The 17924-nt window shown below is 47.8% G+C and overlaps 6 non-coding genes and 3 pseudogenes across 6 annotated transcripts; all 9 read left to right on the forward strand.

The window, feature by feature from the left end:
- Positions 1–387: 387 nt before the first annotated feature.
- Positions 388–578, forward strand: LOC141237206 (U2 spliceosomal RNA). The gene has a single exon (XR_012302765.1). It is a non-coding gene; the product is annotated as a U2 spliceosomal RNA (small nuclear RNA).
- Positions 579–1702: 1124 nt separating this feature from the next.
- Positions 1703–1893, forward strand: LOC141237270 (U2 spliceosomal RNA). Its single transcript, XR_012302826.1, has one exon. It is a non-coding gene; the product is annotated as a U2 spliceosomal RNA (small nuclear RNA).
- Positions 1894–3017: 1124 nt separating this feature from the next.
- LOC141237207 (U2 spliceosomal RNA) lies at positions 3018–3208 on the forward strand. The gene has a single exon (XR_012302766.1). It is a non-coding gene; the product is annotated as a U2 spliceosomal RNA (small nuclear RNA).
- Positions 3209–4334: 1126 nt separating this feature from the next.
- On the forward strand, positions 4335–4525 carry LOC141236981 (U2 spliceosomal RNA). The gene has a single exon (XR_012302548.1). It is a non-coding gene; the product is annotated as a U2 spliceosomal RNA (small nuclear RNA).
- A 1121-nt stretch (positions 4526–5646) lies between these two features.
- On the forward strand, positions 5647–5833 carry LOC141236850 (U2 spliceosomal RNA). Its single transcript, XR_012302438.1, has one exon. It is a non-coding gene; the product is annotated as a U2 spliceosomal RNA (small nuclear RNA).
- A 5811-nt stretch (positions 5834–11644) lies between these two features.
- LOC141236851 (U2 spliceosomal RNA) lies at positions 11645–11804 on the forward strand (annotated as a pseudogene).
- Positions 11805–12925: 1121 nt separating this feature from the next.
- On the forward strand, positions 12926–13017 carry LOC141236868 (U2 spliceosomal RNA; annotated as a pseudogene).
- A 789-nt stretch (positions 13018–13806) lies between these two features.
- Positions 13807–13991, forward strand: LOC141236845 (U2 spliceosomal RNA). Its single transcript, XR_012302435.1, has one exon. It is a non-coding gene; the product is annotated as a U2 spliceosomal RNA (small nuclear RNA).
- Positions 13992–15109: 1118 nt separating this feature from the next.
- Positions 15110–15189, forward strand: LOC141236856 (U2 spliceosomal RNA; annotated as a pseudogene).
- The last annotated feature ends 2735 nt before the right edge of the window (positions 15190–17924 follow it).

Genomic DNA, 17924 nt, shown 5'->3' on the forward strand with positions numbered 1-17924 from the left:
ATACCTGCGCACAGCAGCAGCCACCTTCAGTCTGCTGCTGGACAGCCAGCAGCAGCAGCAGCAGGAGAGGTAATTAATCAGCAACCCTCCTGCTAAGGGTAGACAGCTGCTCGTTCCACCCCCCCCCGCCTTAATTGGTTCTCCTCCCTTCCAACGGTGTTGAGGCGGGTGGGAACAGCCGGGGGTTGAGGGTACTGTGCTAAAAGAGGTGGAGTTATGCAGATCTAAAACGCGTGGATTGCAGCAGCAGCAAGCCGAAAAGTGCAGGCATGTGAGGGATCTAGAGGTTGACAGCATGTCTTCTTAACGGGAGTCCAGGTGGCCATCTCCACAAATGGACTTTTCAGAATCCTTGGGTGGCACCGTAGTCGGAAACCAATTCTGGTTATCGCTTCTCGGCCTTTTGGCTAAGATCAAGTGTAGTATCTGTTCTTATCAGTTTAATATCTGATACGTCCCCTATCTGGGGACCATATATTAAATGGATTTTTAGAACAGGGAGATGGAAAAAGAGCTTGCTCTGTCCACTCCACGCATTGACCTGGTATTGCAGTATCTCCAGGACCGGTGCACCCCTTCTTTAATGCAGTTTCTAAAATCAGAAAGAATTGAATTCAATGCTTTTTGTTCATTTTGCTTGTTTGTCGGATTTTGGGATGGACTCTTTGGCTTTGCTTTTCTTCTCCTCATTGGATTTTTCATGTTAAAAGTTGCAGAAGCCAGATGACAAGCTCATTTTGGTTCAACTTCAGCAACTGTGCATTGCATTGCCATGTAATGTAATGTAATGCAATGCTATCTATCTAGCTCTCCCTCTATACTTCCTTTTGGATAAACAGACATATTAGGCAAGCATTTTGGAGCTTTCAACTAAATAACTACAGGTGGTGAGATAAGCTGCACAATATAATTGACCTTTCAGTATATTGTTGCACACACACCATCTATTTAGCAAATGCCCTTGTTATCAACAGCAGCCTTTTAAACTCACCTGAGCTAACAGGTATGTGAGCTGGTTACTCTGCTGCGCTTAAAATTTCTTTTTTGGTTTGCTACAATGCCTTTTCTGAAACGTTGTCTCCCTCTGCTGGAACACTGACTTCTTTCATTTAATGCCTGCAGACTATAAAAGAGAAACCAACCCAAAAAGTTTGGTTGATTAGTCTGTGGCATTCTTTTAAACTGTTGCTTATGGCGGTCTCTGTGAGCTTCTCAGTGACATTCAGCCATCCAGGTATCCCGCCTGCAGTAGACGGAATGTGGCAATGGAACGCTGGCTGCGCGTGTCATAATAGGCTCTGAGCCTTTATATACCTGCGCACAGCAGCAGCCACCTTCAGTCTGCTGCTGGACAGCCAGCAGCAGCAGCAGCAGCAGGAGAGGTAATTAATCAGCAACCCTCCTGCTAAGGGTAGACAGCTGCTCGTTCCACCCCCCCCCCCGCCTTAATTGGTTCTCCTCCCTTCCAACGGTGTTGAGGCGGGTGGGAACAGCCGGGGGTTGAGGGTACTGTGCTAAAAGAGGTGGAGTTATGCAGATCTAAAACGCGTGGATTGCAGCAGCAGCAAGCCGAAAAGTGCAGGCATGTGAGGGATCTAGAGGTTGACAGCATGTCTTCTTAACGGGAGTCCAGGTGGCCATCTCCACAAATGGACTTTTCAGAATCCTTGGGTGGCACCGTAGTCGGAAACCAATTCTGGTTATCGCTTCTCGGCCTTTTGGCTAAGATCAAGTGTAGTATCTGTTCTTATCAGTTTAATATCTGATACGTCCCCTATCTGGGGACCATATATTAAATGGATTTTTAGAACAGGGAGATGGAAAAAGAGCTTGCTCTGTCCACTCCACGCATTGACCTGGTATTGCAGTATCTCCAGGACCTGTGCACCCCTTCTTTAATGCAGTTTCTAAAATCAGAAAGAATTGAATTCAATGCTTTTTGTTCATTTTGCTTGTTTGTCGGATTTTGGGATGAACTCTTTGGCTTTGCTTTTCTTCTCCTCATTGGATTTTTCATGTTAAAAGTTGCAGAAGCCAGATGACAAGCTCATTTTGGTTCAACTTCAGCAACTGTGCATTGCATTGCCATGTAATGTAATGTAATGCAATGCTATCTATCTAGCTCTCCCTCTATACTTCCTTTTGGATAAACAGACATATTAGGCAAACATTTTGGAGCTTTCACCTAAATAACTACAGGTGGTGAGATAAGCTGCACAATATAATTGACCTTTCAGTATATTGTTGCACACACACCATCTATTTAGCAAATGCCCTTGTTATCAACAGCAGCCTTTTAAACTCACCTGAGCTAACAGGTATGTGAGCTGGTTACTCTGCTGCGCTTAAAATTTCTTTTTTGGTTTGCTACAATGCCTTTTCTGAAACGTTGTCTCCCTCTGCTGGAACACTGACTTCTTTCATTTAATGCCTGCAGACTATAAAAGAGAAACCAACCCAAAAAGTTTGGTTGATTAGTCTGTGGCATTCTTTTAAACTGTTGCTTATGGCGGTCTCTGTGAGCTTCTCAGTGACATTCAGCCATCCAGGTATCCCGCCTGCAGTAGACGGAATGTGGCAATGGAACGCTGGCTGCGCGTGTCATAATAGGCTCTGAGCCTTTATATACCTGCGCACAGCAGCAGCCACCTTCAGTCTGCTGCTGGACAGCCAGCAGCAGCAGCAGCAGCAGGAGAGGTAATTAATCAGCAACCCTCCTGCTAAGGGTAGACAGCTGCTCGTTCCACCCCCCCCCCCGCCTTAATTGGTTCTCCTCCCTTCCAACGGTGTTGAGGCGGGTGGGAACAGCCGGGGGTTGAGGGTACTGTGCTAAAAGAGGTGGAGTTATGCAGATCTAAAACGCGTGGATTGCAGCAGCAGCAAGCCGAAAAGTGCAGGCATGTGAGGGATCTAGAGGTTGACAGCATGTCTTCTTAACGGGAGTCCAGGTGGCCATCTCCACAAATGGACTTTTCAGAATCCTTGGGTGGCACCGTAGTCGGAAACCAATTCTGGTTATCGCTTCTCGGCCTTTTGGCTAAGATCAAGTGTAGTATCTGTTCTTATCAGTTTAATATCTGATACGTCCCCTATCTGGGGACCATATATTAAATGGATTTTTAGAACAGGGAGATGGAAAAAGAGCTTGCTCTGTCCACTCCACGCATTGACCTGGTATTGCAGTATCTCCAGGACCGGTGCACCCCTTCTTTAATGCAGTTTCTAAAATCAGAAAGAATTGAATTCAATGCTTTTTGTTCATTTTGCTTGTTTGTCGGATTTTGGGATGGACTCTTTGGCTTTGCTTTTCTTCTCCTCATTGGATTTTTCATGTTAAAAGTTGCAGAAGCCAGATGACAAGCTCATTTTGGTTCAACTTCAGCAACTGTGCATTGCATTGCCATGTAATGTAATGTAATGCAATGCTATCTATCTAGCTCTCCCTCTATACTTCCTTTTGGATAAACAGACATATTAGGCAAGCATTTTGGAGCTTTCACCTAAATAACTACAGGTGGTGAGATAAGCTGCACAATATAATTGACCTTTCAGTATATTGTTGCACACACACCATCTATTTAGCAAATGCCCTTGTTATCAACAGCAGCCTTTTAAACTCACCTGAGCTAACAGGTATGTGAGCTGGTTACTCTGCTGCGCTTAAAATTTCTTTTTTGGTTTGCTACAATGCCTTTTCTGAAACGTTGTCTCCCTCTGCTGGAACACTGACTTCTTTCATTTAATGCCTGCAGACTATAAAAGAGAAACCAACCCAAAAAGTTTGGTTGATTAGTCTGTGGCATTCTTTTAAACTGTTGCTTATGGCGGTCTCTGTGAGCTTCTCAGTGACATTCAGCCATCCAGGTATCCCGCCTGCAGTAGACGGAATGTGGCAATGGAACGCTGGCTGCGCGTGTCATAATAGGCTCTGAGCCTTTATATACCTGCGCACAGCAGCAGCCACCTTCAGTCTGCTGCTGGACAGCCAGCAGCAGCAGCAGCAGGAGAGGTAATTAATCAGCAACCCTCCTGCTAAGGGTAGACAGCTGCTCGTTCCACCCCCCCCCCCCCCCCGCCTTAATTGGTTCTCCTCCCTTCCAACGGTGTTGAGGCGGGTGGGAACAGCCGGGGGTTGAGGGTACTGTGCTAAAAGAGGTGGAGTTATGCAGATCTAAAACGCGTGGATTGCAGCAGCAGCAAGCCGAAAAGTGCAGGCATGTGAGGGATCTAGAGGTTGACAGCATGTCTTCTTAACGGGAGTCCAGGTGGCCATCTCCACAAATGGACTTTTCAGAATCCTTGGGTGGCACCGTAGTCGGAAACCAATTCTGGTTATCGCTTCTCGGCCTTTTGGCTAAGATCAAGTGTAGTATCTGTTCTTATCAGTTTAATATCTGATACGTCCCCTATCTGGGGACCATATATTAAATGGATTTTTAGAACAGGGAGAGGGAAAAAGAGCTTGCTCTGTCCACTCCACGCATTGACCTGGTATTGCAGTATCTCCAGGACCGGTGCACCCCTTCTTTAATGCAGTTTCTAAAATCAGAAAGAATTGAATTCAATGCTTTTTGTTCATTTTGCTTGTTTGTCGGATTTTGGGATGGACTCTTTGGCTTTGCTTTTCTTCTCCTCATTGGATTTTTCATGTTAAAAGTTGCAGAAGCCAGATGACAAGCTCATTTTGGTTCAACTTCAGCAACTGTGCATTGCATTGCCATGTAATGTAATGTAATGCAATGCTATCTATCTAGCTCTCCCTCTATACTTCCTTTTGGATAAACAGACATATTAGGCAAGCATTTTGGAGATTTCACCTAAATAACTACAGGTGGTGAGATAAGCTGCACAATATAATTGACCTTTCAGTATATTGTTGCACACACACCATCTATTTAGCAAATGCCCTTGTTATCAACAGCAGCCTTTTAAACTCACCTGAGCTAACAGGTATGTGAGCTGGTTACTCTGCTGCGCTTAAAATTTCTTTTTTGGTTTGCTACAATGCCTTTTCTGAAACGTTGTCTCCCTCTGCTGGAACACTGACTTCTTTCATTTAATGCCTGCAGACTATAAAAGAGAAACCAACCCAAAAAGTTTGGTTGATTAGTCTGTGGCATTCTTTTAAACTGTTGCTTATGGCGGTCTCTGTGAGCTTCTCAGTGACATTCAGCCATCCAGGTATCCCGCCTGCAGTAGACGGCATGTGGCAATGGAACGCTGGCTGCGCGTGTCATAATAGGCTCTGAGCCTTTATATACCTGCGCACAGCAGCAGCCACCTTCAGTCTGCTGCTGGACAGCCAGCAGCAGCAGCAGCAGGAGAGGTAATTAATCAGCAACCCTCCTGCTAAGGGTAGACAGCTGCTCGTTCCACCCCCCCCCCCGCCTTAATTGGTTCTCCTCCCTTCCAACGGTGTTGAGGCGGGTGGGAACAGCCGGGGGTTGAGGGTACTGTGCTAAAAGAGGTGGAGTTATGCAGATCTAAAACGCGTGGATTGCAGCAGCAGCAAGCCGAAAAGTGCAGGCATGTGAGGGATCTAGAGGTTGACAGCATGTCTTCTTAACGGGAGTCCAGGTGGCCATCTCCACAAATGGACTTTTCAGAATCCTTGGGTGGCACCGTAGTCGGAAACCAATTCTGGTTATCGCTTCTCGGCCTTTTGGCTAAGATCAAGTGTAGTATCTGTTCTTATCAGTTTAATATCTGATTAGAGATGAGCGGTGTTCGACTAGAACTGTTCGCCAATCTCAAATTCGAGCTGTTTTGGGCGGTGTTCGAGTTGTTCCACGAACCCGAACGATTTGCAAAAAATTCGGCTGTTCGAGGTTATTTTCGATAACTGTTCGTGCACCAAAAGCGTGTCCTGCATGTCTGGCGCTATTTAGAGCACCAATCATGCAGGGATTGTCTGCCACTCACTGTAATGCCGCAGCCATGGTGGTTGTGGCATTACAGTGATTGCCCAAATCGATGGGAACAGTGCCAACAGTGAAACATGAAAAGCCGGCAATTCATCAGCGGCATACACCGGTACCCGACAATTTAGAACCGAAAGAATAGAGCTTCACACATAGATTAGATAGATATAAACATGTCAGTCACATATATATGAAGTACAGTGACAGTGTTGCTTACTGTACTTGTCATTTAGCGTAAAGGATTTATCAAAAAAAATAATAGTGTTTTCATGCACCGTCTCTTTAAAAAAGCCGGCCGGCAATTCAGCAGCGGTACCCGACAATTTAGAATAGAAAGAATAGAGAATCACACATAGATTAGATAGATAGAAACATGTCAGCCACATATATATGAAGTACAGTGACAGTGTTGCTTACTGTACTTGTCATTTAGCGTAAAGGATTTATCAAAAAAAATAATAGTGTTTTCATGCACCGTCTCTTTAAAAAAGCCGGCGGGCAATTCAGCAGCGGTACCCGACAATTTATAACAGACAGAATAGAGCTTCACACATAGATTAGATAGATAGAAACATGTCAGCCACATATATATGAAGTACAGTGACAGTGTTGCTTACTGTACTTGTCATTTAGTGTAAAGGATTTATCAAAAAAAATAATAGTGTTTTCATGCACCGTCTCTTTAAAAAAGCCGGCCGGCAATTCAGCAGCGGTACCCGACAATTTAGAATAGAAAGAATAGAGAATCACACATAGATTAGATAGATAGAAACATGTCAGCCACATATATATGAAGTACAGTGACAGTGTTGCTTACTGTACTTGTCATTTAGCGTAAAGGATTTATCAAAAAAAATAATAGTGTTTTCATGCACCGTCTCTTTAAAAAAGCCGGCGGGCAATTCAGCAGCGGTACCCGACAATTTATAACAGACAGAATAGAGCTTCACACATAGATTAGATAGATAGAAACATGTCAGTCACATATATATGAAGTACAGTGATAGTGTTGGTTACTGTACTTGTCATTTAGTATTAAAATAAAGGATTTATTATTAAGAAAATAGGCGTGGGGTTCCCCTTAATTTTAGGCTCTAGCGGAGGTTAAGCAGACGGCTGGGGCAGATGTTTGAAGCCTGGGAAGGGGGTAATACCCACGGAGCTTCCCAGGCTACTAATATCAGCCCCCAGCTGAATACATAGCCTTTACTAGCTATTAAAATGGGGGACCCCCCAAAAAAAATGACGTGGGGTCCCCCCTAATTTAATAGCTAGCAAAGGCTAAGCAGACAGCTGGGGGCTGATATTAATAGCCCAGGAAGGGAGCCATGAATATTGGCCCCCTCCCAGGCTAGAAACACCAGCCGTCAGCCGCCCCAGAAATGGCGCATTCATAGGATGCGCCAATTCTGGCACTTAGCCTCGCTCTTCCACGCTGCCCTGGTGCGGTGGCAGGGGGTAATAGGGTTGGGGTTGATGTCAGCTTATAATGCCAGCTGACATCAAGCCCAGGTTAGTAATGGAGAGGCGTCTATAAGACACCCCCATTACTAACCCCATAGTCAAAGTTAAAAAAAACACAAACACCCAGAATAAAGTCCTTTAATTGAAATAAAGACACAATCCTTTATTGTTCTAAATTAAACCATACTTACCGTCACGCCCATTCCAGCTGAAGCCAACGATCTCCTGCAATAAAAGAAAAATAATAAAGCAACCTCATCCTTACCTTTCCATGGTTCCCACGACAGCTTCAGCTCTGCTACATCGAGATGACAGGCTGGACCGCAGCAGAACGCTGCCATCCAGCCTGTCATCCCGCAGACACTGAGAAGCGCAGGCTTGCTTGCGCTGCTCAGCGTCTCTCTGTGACGACATCCAGATGAGCCGAGTTCATGTCCAATGAACTCGGCTCACCTCATGCACGTCACTGACAGCGTGGGAAAATTCTCACGCTGAAGCGGTGAGTGCAGGAAAATTTTCCCACGCTGTCAGTGACGTGCATAAGGTGAGCTCATGTCCAATGAACTCAGCTCACCTCCTGCACGTCACTGACAGCGTGGGAGAATTCTCCTGCACTCAGCGCTTCAGTGTGAGAATTCTCCCACGCTGAAGCGCTGAGTGCAGGAGAATTTTCCCACGCTGTCAGTGACGTGCATGAGGTGAGCCGAGTTCATTGGACATTAACTCGGCTCATCTGGATGCCCTCACAGAGAGACACTGTGGAGCGCAAGCAAGCCTGCGCTTCTCAGTGTCTGCGGGATGACAGGCTGGATGGCAGCGTTCTGCTGCGGTCCAGCCTGTCATCTCGATGTAGCAGAGCTGAAGCTGTCATGGGAACTATGGAAAGGTAAGGATGATGTTGCTTTATTATTTTTCTTTTATTTCAGGAGATCGTTGGCTTCAGCTGGAATGGGTGTGATGGTAAGTATGGTTTAATTTAGAACAATAAAGAATTGTGTCTTTATTTCAATTAAAGGACTTTTTTCTGGGTGTTGTGGGTTTTTTAAATACTTTACTAGAAATTCATGGTGGTCATGTCTAATATTGGCGTGACCCCATGAATTTCGGGCTTAGGGCCAGCTGATAATGCCAAGCTGGCCCTAACCCCTTTATTACCCAGTGAGCCACCGCATCAGGGCCCTGGATGAGTTGGGTACAGCGCCAGAAGATGGCGCTTCTATGAACGCGCCATTTTCCGGGATGGCTGCGGACTGCAATTTGCAGCGGGGGTGGCCCAGAAAGCTTGGGCCTCCCTGCGCTGCGGATTCCAGCCCCCAGCTGCCTAGTTGTACCTGGCTGGACACAAAAACAGGGCGAAGCCCCACGTCAATTTTCTTTAAATTATTTCATGAAATAATTAAGAAAAAAAGGGCTTCCCTATATTGTTGTGTCCGGCCAGGTACAAATAGGCAGCTGGTGGTTGGGGGCAGCCCGTTCCTGCCTGCTGTACCTGGCTGGACACAAATATAGTGCGAAGCCCCACGTCAATTTTTTTAAAGTTATTTCATGAATTTCCTGAAATAATTTAAAAAAATTGACGTGGGGCTTCGCACTATATTTGTGTCCAGCCAGGTACAGCAGGCAGGAACGGGCTGCCCCCATCCACCAGCTGCCTATTTGTACCTGGCCGGACACAACAATATAGGGAAGCCCTTTTTTTCTTAATTATTTCATGAATTTCATGAAATAATTAAAAAAAAAAGTACGTGGGGCTTCGCCCTATTTTTGTGTCCAGCCAGGTACAACTAGGCAGCTGGGGGCTGGAATCTGCAGCGCAGGGAGGCCCAAGCTTTCTGGGCCCCCCCCCGCTACAAATTGCAGTCCGCAGCCACCCCGGAAAATGGCGCTTTCATAGAAGCGCCATCTTCTGGCGCTGTGCCCAACTCATCCAGGGCCCTGGTGCGGTGGCTCACTGGGTAATAAAGGGGTTAGGGCCAGCTTGGTATTATCAGCTGGCCCCAAGCCCAAAATTCATGGGGTCACGCCAGTATTAGACATGACCGCCATGAATTTCTAGTAAAGTATTTAAAAAAAACACAACACCCAGAATAAAGTCCTTTAATTGAAATAAAGACACAATTCTTTATTGTTCTAAATTAAACCATACTTACCATCACACCCATTCCAGCTGAAGCCAACGATCTCCTGCAATAAAAGAAAAATAATAAACCAACCTCATCCTTACCTTTCCATGGTTCCCACGACAGCTTCAGCTCTGCTACATCGAGATGACTGGCTGGACCGCAGCAGAACGCTGCCATCCAGTCTGTCATCCCGCAGACACTGAGAAGCGCAGGCATGCTTGCGCTCCTCACTGTCTCGCTGTGACGGCATCCAGATGAGCCGAGGTCATGTCCAATGAACTCGGCTCACCTCATGCACGTCACTGACAGCGTGGGAAAATTCTCACGCTGAAGTGCTGAGTGCAGGAGAATTCTCCCACGCTGTCAGTGATGTGCATGAGGTGAGCTCATGTCCAATGAACTCAGCTCACCTCCTGCACGTCACTGACAGCGTGGGAAAATTCTCCTGCAATCAGCGCTTCAGCGTGAGAATTTTCCCACGCTGTCAGTGACGTGCATGAGGTGAGCCGAGTTAATTGGACATGAACTCGGCTCTTCTGGATGTCGTCACAGAGAGACGCTGAGCAGCGCAAGCAAGCCTGCGCTTCTCAGTGTCTGCGGGATGACAGGCTGGATGGCAGCGTTCTGCTGCGGTCCAGCCTGTCATCTCGATGTAGCAGAGCTGAAGCTGTCGTGGGAACCATGGAAACGTAAGGATGAGGTTGCTTTATTATTTTTCTTTTATTGCAGGAGATCGTTGGCTTCAGCTGGAATGGGCGTGATGGTAAGTATGGTTTAATTTAGAACAATAAAGGATTGTGTCTTTATTTCAATTAAAGGACTTTATTCTGGGTGTTTGTGTTTTTTTTAACTTTGACTATGGGGTTAGTAATGGCGGTGTCTTATAGACGCCTCTACATTACTAACCTGGGCTTGATGTCAGCTGGCATTATAAGCTGACATCAACCCCAACCCTATTACCCCCTGCCACCGCACCAGGGCAGCGTGGAAGAGCGAGGCTAAGTGCCAGAATTGGCGCATCCTATGAATGCGCCATTTCTGGGGCGGCTGACGGCTGGTGTTTCTAGCCTGGGAGGGGGCCAATATTCATGGCTCCCTTCCTGGGCTATTAATATCAGCCCCCAGCTGTCTGCCTAGCCTTTGCTAGCTATTAAATTAGGGGGGACCCCACGTCATTTTTTTGGGGGGGTCCCCCATTTTAATAGCTAGTAAAGGCTATGTATTCAGCTGGGGGCTGATATTAGTAGCCTGGGAAGCTCCGTGGGTATTACCCCCTTCCCAGGCTTCAAACATCTGCCCCAGCCGTCTGCTTAACCTCCGCTAGAGCCTAAAATTAAGGGGAACCCCACGCCAATTTTTTTAATAATAAATCCTTTATTTTAATACTAAATGACAAGTACAGTAACCAACACTATCACTGTACTTCATATATATGTGACTGACATGTTTCTATCTATCTAATCTATGTGTGAAGCTCTATTCTGTCTGTTATAAATTGTCGGGTACCGCTGCTGAATTGCCGGCCGGCTTTTTTAAAGAGACAGTGCATGAAAACACTATTATTTTTTTAAATAAATCCTTTACACTAAATGACAAGTACAGTAAGCAACACTATCACTGTACTTATTATATATGTGACTGACATGTTTCTATCTATCTAATCTGTGTGTGAAGCTCTATTCTTTCTGTTCTAAATTGTCGGGTACAGATGCTGAATTGCCGGCCGGCTTTTTTAAAGAGACGGTGCATGAAAACACTAATATTTTTTTTAATAAATCCTTTACACTAAATGACAAGTGCAGTAACCAACACTGTCACTGTGCTTCTTATATGTGTGACTGACATGTTTCTATCTGTCTAATCTATGTGTGATGCTCTATTCCTTCTTGTCTAAATTGTCGGGTACCGGTGTATGCCGCTGCTGAATTTGCCGGCCGGCTTTTTTAAAGAGAGTGTCTTCTGAGCAGTTTGTCAGCTTTTGGACACCTTTGCAGGTGTTTTCTATGTGTTTCTATGTGTTTTTGTTTGCCTGCCATTGGTTTTAACGGTGTTCGACGGTGTTCTAAGGTGTTCGACGAACAGTTCGACGAACAGTTCCTCGAACATCCCGGTGTTCGACGAACCGAACCGAACCCGAACACTTCGGGGGTGGCTCAACACTATATCTGATACGTCCCCTATCTGGGGACCATATATTAAATGGATTTTTAGAACAGGGAGATGGAAAAAGAGCTTGCTCTGTCCACTCCACGCATTGACCTGGTATTGCAGTATCTCCAGGACCGGTGCACCCCTTCTTTAATGCAGTTTCTAAAATCAGAAAGAATTGAATTCAATGCTTTTTGTTCATTTTGCTTGTTTGTCGGATTTTGGGATGGACTCTTTGGCTTTGCTTTTCTTCTCCTCATTGGATTTTTCATGTTAAAAGTTGCAGAAGCCAGATGACAAGCTCATTTTGGTTCAACTTCAGCAACTGTGCATTGCATTGCCATGTAATGTAATGTAATGCAATGCTATCTATCTAGCTCTCCCTCTATACTTCCTTTTGGATAAACAGACATATTAGGCAAGCATTTTGGAGCTTTCACCTAAATAACTACAGGTGGTGAGATAAGCTGCACAATATAATTGACCTTTCAGTATATTGTTGCACACACACCATCTATTTAGCAAATGCCCTTGTTATCAACAGCAGCCTTTTAAACTCACCTGAGCTAACAGGTATGTGAGCTGGTTACTCTGCTGCGCTTAAAATTTCTTTTTTGGTTTGCTACAATGCCTTTTCTGAAACGTTGTCTCCCTCTGCTGGAACACTGACTTCTTTCATTTAATGCCTGCAGACTATAAAAGAGAAACCAACCCAAAAAGTTTGGTTGATTAGTCTGTGGCATTCTTTTAAACTGTTGCTTATGGCGGTCTCTGTGAGCTTCTCAGTGACATTCAGCCATCCAGGTATCCCGCCTGCAGTAGACGGAATGTGGCAATGGAACGCTGGCTGCGCGTGTCATAATAGGCTCTGAGCCTTTATATACCTGCGCACAGCAGCAGCCACCTTCAGTCTGCTGCTGGACAGCCAGCAGCAGCAGCAGCAGGAGAGGTAATTAATCAGCAACCCTCCTGCTAAGGGTAGACAGCTGCTCGTTCCACCCCCCCCCCCGCCTTAATTGGTTCTCCTCCCTTCCGACGGTGTTGAGGCGGGTGGGAACAGCCGGGGGTTGAGGGTACTGTGCTAAAAGAGGTGGAGTTATGCAGATCTAAAACGCGTGGATTGCAGCAGCAGCAAGCCGAAAAGTGCAGGCATGTGAGGGATCTAGAGGTTGACAGCATGTCTTCTTAACGGGAGTCCAGGTGGCCATCTCCACAAATGGACTTTTCAGAATCCTTGGGTGGCACCGTAGTCGGAAACCAATTCTGGTTATCGCTTCTCGGCCTTTTGGCTAAGATCAAGTGTAGTATCTTTCGAAAAGGCGGTTTTGGATGTTGGCCGCCCTAGTAGATTGATACATTATGCACACTGGGGTTTAGGTGCTTGTTAGTACGCCAGGTGGCTAATATAGTCATCTGGTGGAAAGCATGGCCCCCCAGGACCGACGCCATTGGGCCGGGGAAGATCGAAAGCCCGAAGTGTGAAGTGCCCCAGGAGTGGTGACCCTGGGGTGCCTTAACTCACTTGGATTGGGAACCCCACTTGAGTTTATGGCACATTTGCACAAGCACTTCAAATTTTCTTTCTTTGCACACACCCTTATTCCGGGCCTTCTGGTCTTAGGATGGGGAATTTTTCAATTCCCGGTCGAAGGTCCGGGCAGTATTATACTGTGAAACCTTCACTATTTATTTAATTTCTTTGTCACTGTGTGTCCACTTATTCACGTGTGTCACGTCCTACTAGGATTTTGTCGGGATGCGGTTCCCTTACGGGTTCCTCTCTTGGCAGGTCTAGGGGGGGAGTGTGTGGCCATCAGGTTCCGCTCCCCCCTGAACCCCCCTGGCTCTCCTCTTTCGGAAGGAGAGCGTTGTTGGCTCCCCTCTTCCGGGAGGGGAGCACAGTCTTTGGCTCCCAGTGCCTTGCTCGGGTGAGAACTCGGGCAGGTGCTGGGGGTAAGATTGGGTCGCCTCTGGCTTCGGCTGGAGGTGGCTTTTTGTCCCTGTTCCTCGCTGTGGCCTTTTGGCTCGGAGGGACGGGGAATGGTTTGGGGGACCCTTCTCCTTTTGGAGAGGGTTTCAAGAAGACCAGCATCCTAGTGCACTTTTTTTGTGGCATTTGTCACTTTTTTAAGCGCACTCGGGTTTTGTACACGAATTCGGGCTTTCGATAAAAAAAAAAAAATCTGTTCTTATCAGTTTAATATCTGATACGTCCCCTATCTGGGGACCATATATTAAATGGATTTTTAGAACAGGGAGATGGAAAAAGAGCTTGCTTTGTCCACTCCACGCATTGACCTGGTATTGCAGTATCTCCAGGACCGGTGCACCCCTTCTTTAATGCAGTTTCTAAAATCAGAAAGAATTGAATTCAATGCTTTTTGTTCATTTTGCTTGTTTGTCGGATTTTGGGATGGACTCTTTGGCTTTGCTTTTCTTCTCCTCATTGGATTTTTCATGTTAAAAGTTGCAGAAGCCAGATGACAAGCTCATTTTGGTTCAACTTCAGCAACTGTGCATTGCATTGCCATGTAATGTAATGTAATGCAATGCTATCTATCTAGCTCTCCCTCTATACTTCCTTTTGGATAAACAGACATATTAGGCAAGCATTTTGGAGCTTTCACCTAAATAACTACAGGTGGTGAGATAAGCTGCACAATATAATTGACCTTTCAGTATATTGTTGCACACACACCATCTATTTAGCAAATGCCCTTGTTATCAACAGCAGCCTTTTAAACTCACCTGAGCTAACAGGTATGTGAGCTGGTTACTCTGCTGCGCTTAAAATTTCTTTTTTGGTTTGCTACAATGCCTTTTCTGAAACGTTGTCTCCCTCTGCTGGAACACTGACTTCTTTCATTTAATGCCTGCAGACTATAAAAGAGAAACCAACCCAAAAAGTTTGGTTGATTAGTCTGTGGCATTCTTTTAAACTGTTGCTTATGGCGGTCTCTGTGAGCTTCTCAGTGACATTCAGCCATCCAGGTATCCCGCCTGCAGTAGACGGAATGTGGCAATGGAACGCTGGCTGCGCGTGTCATAATAGGCTCTGAGCCTTTATATACCTGCGCACAGCAGCAGCCACCTTCAGTCTGCTGCTGGACAGCCAGCAGCAGCAGCAGGAGAGGTAATTAATCAGCAACCCTCCTGCTAAGGGTAGACAGCTGCTCGTTCCACCCCCCCCCCCGCCTTAATTGGTTCTCCTCCCTTCCAACGGTGTTGAGGCGGGTGGGAACAGCCGGGGGTTGAGGGTACTGTGCTAAAAGAGGTGGAGTTATGCAGATCTAAAACGCGTGGATTGCAGCAGCAGCAAGCCGAAAAGTGCAGGCATGTGAGGGATCTAGAGGTTGACAGCATGTCTTCTTAACGGGAGTCCAGGTGGCCATCTCCACAAATGGACTTTTCAGAATCCTTGGGTGGCACCGTAGTCGGAAACCAATTCTGGTTATCGCTTCTCGGCCTTTTGGCTAAGATCAAGTGTAGTATCTGTTCTTTTAAGAACACAAGAGCTACGATCTACACTTGATGAGAGCGATCGAACTCGGAAGGAGAAGAGCTTCGGAGCCCAGCTGACATCAGAGAACGAAGGCGGATATCGGTGGGAGGAAGAAGTTCTAAAGAATCCAGAAGAAGACGAAGACTCGGAGAAGAATCGGGCTGTCCTGTGGAATCTTCGAGGAAGAAAATCATCGAGACAAAGACCTTTCGGGGAATTTGTCCAGAACACGACGGGAGAAGAATCTGCATAGCTCCACCCATTCCGGGAAGAGTTCCAGATCCAGCTCCAAGAAGTAACTGCAGGAGGAAAGCCATGGCAAGCGCTGCGAGGAAGGCCGAAAAGAAGAGCCTGGAGCTGGGGACAGCCAGGAGGGCCCAGCCAGGAGCCGATTCTGACCCCAAGGACTCTGCCTCCACGACTGGCCAGCAGAAGGGACCCCAGAAGCCCCGCCACGAAGCTCCAGCCCTGGAGCCATGGATGCGGCAGACGGTGGCCCTGAAGCTGAAGGAAGTGGATGGGAGGGTGCCGGACATGTCCTCGGACGTGTTCTGCCAGAAGATGCTGCTGGATCGAGGCTTCTCCAGGTCGGACACCCTCAGCATCCAGACCTTCTTGACGGGGATCTTCTTCGTCACCTTCGCCACTGTGAACACCTGCAGGAGGTTCTGGGAAATGGTAAGCGCAAAAGGACCGGATAATTCTTTCTCTGCCTTTACAGGTAGCTGCCCTATCCAGAGGGATGAAAGGAGGATCACGGTCTCCATGCGCAACCCGCACACCCCAGGCCAAGACATCTGTACCTTCCTGAGACGCTTCTGTTTGGTTGTGAAGGAACCCTCTCACATCCTGAATGGACTCGGCTTCTGGACAGGTAAGTGGTCGGTGACCGTTAGACTTCACAGGGACCTGGCGTACTCAGACGGACTTCGGCACCTGCCCCCGACATTCTCCCTGGGCAACTCCTACGGCCTCATCTATTACCCGGACATGCCGCGGAACTGCAGGAGATGCGGCAAGAACGGCCACGAGATGAAGGACTGCAAGGAGGATGCCTGCAGGATTTGTCGAGTGACGGGACACAGCTCGAAGGACTGCCCGAAGAAGACGTCCTGCAACCTGTGTGGGCTGGCGGCTCATCTGTACAAGGATTGCCCCAGGCGTGAGAGATCCTGGGCATCGGTGGTTGCGACGACCCCAGCTACGGAGGACAAGGCCCCGACGACCAGGCCTGTGAAGGTCAAGGACGCGACGACCAAGGCCACAGCGGCCAAGGCCGAGACGACCAAGGCCAAAGCGGTCAAGGAGTCGGTGGCCAAAGCCCCAGCGACGGTCCCAGCAGCTCCGAAGCAGAAGAAAAAGTCAAAGGAGGGTAAGAGTTCTGTCACCCCTCTCTCGATCCCTCCCCCTGCCACCCCCGTCCAATCCCCCCCCACCCCGGCCACCCCTGCTGAGGATTCCACTTCCTCTTCCTCCTTCCCCTACTCCTCAGCAGGTGTCCTTTCCCCTGCCCCGGCAGCCACTCTCCCTCCCCAGACCATGGTAGCGGTGGAATTAACCTTTCCTCCACCCGCCGCTATCTATTCCGAGGAGGATTTTCCCCTTCTTGTCTCCCCAGTTCCAACCCGGGGAAAGAGGAAGGTGGAGGACAGCCCTGCTACTGAATCCTCCAAAAAGAAGATTCTGGATTTCGTAGGCGAAAAGGAGGATACCCTCCCTGAGCCAGAAGAGATGGAGCACATGGTTGAGACCCTGGTGGCCGAGCCAGAAGAGGAGGAACTGGTGGTCGCCGAGATTGAGGCCGCGCTGCTTGACCAGATGGAGGAAGAGGGCCTGCTGGTGATCCCGTCACCAGCAGTCAACACCGACGAGGGACCACCCGACCGGAGTGGTAACTAAGGTGTATTGCCTGCGCTAACTTTTTCTTTTTTCCCTACATGATGGCTAATATTAACTTATTTTCCATTAATGTCAGGAGCATCAAGGACAAGTTCAGACGTCAGACTATTTATGCCTTCCTTACTTCCCAGTTGTGTGATGTTTATATGTTGCAGGAATGTTCCCTTCCCTCCTCTAGGTCCTTCAAACATCTGGCCAGGGAGTGGTCCCACGGTCCATCCTACTGGTCCGGTGGGGGTGACTGCAAGTCTGCGGGGGTCGCAATTCTGATCAGGGGGGGCGCATTCACGCTTGAGTCCGTCCAGGAGCTCATCTGCGGCAGGGCTCTTGTTGTAGATGGCAACTGGGCGGGGGAACCTGTCAGGTTCATCAACGTGTATGCGTCCCCACTGAAGAATGAGCGTTTGGAGCTTTTCCAGACCCTGCGGCTTCAGCTTGCCACCACCAGGACCTTAGTGATGGCCGGGGATTTCAACTGCCCCATCGAGGAGGACGGTCGTAGTTCTGGCACATCTGCCAAGTTGGACATCACGTCCAAGCTGCTCATCGAGATGGTAACCGAGGCCTCTCTTCAGGACGTGGTGGGCTCCATGGGGAGAGGCTCCACGAACTATTCGTGGAGCCGACCCGATGGCTCACTCCGCTCCAGGATTGACTTTGTGTTCACCTCTCGGGCAGTCAGGCAGAGTAGGCACTCGATGGTCTCCTGCTTCTTCTCCGACCACAGAGCCATTCACTTACAAGGTGTCCTCGGCGACGGTTTTCCGTCCGGCCCCGGCTCCTGGAAGCTGAATTGTGCTCTGCTGGCTCAGGATGAAGTCGTGGAGGAGCTGAGAGCAGCCTACGCAATGTGGCAGTCCTACAAGG

This window comes from Phyllobates terribilis, unplaced genomic scaffold (genome assembly GCF_046119375.1).
Source record: "Phyllobates terribilis strain yellow unplaced genomic scaffold, ASM4611937v1 Scaffold_729__1_contigs__length_748246, whole genome shotgun sequence".
In the NCBI taxonomy this organism is placed as follows: domain Eukaryota; kingdom Metazoa; phylum Chordata; class Amphibia; order Anura; family Dendrobatidae; genus Phyllobates; species Phyllobates terribilis.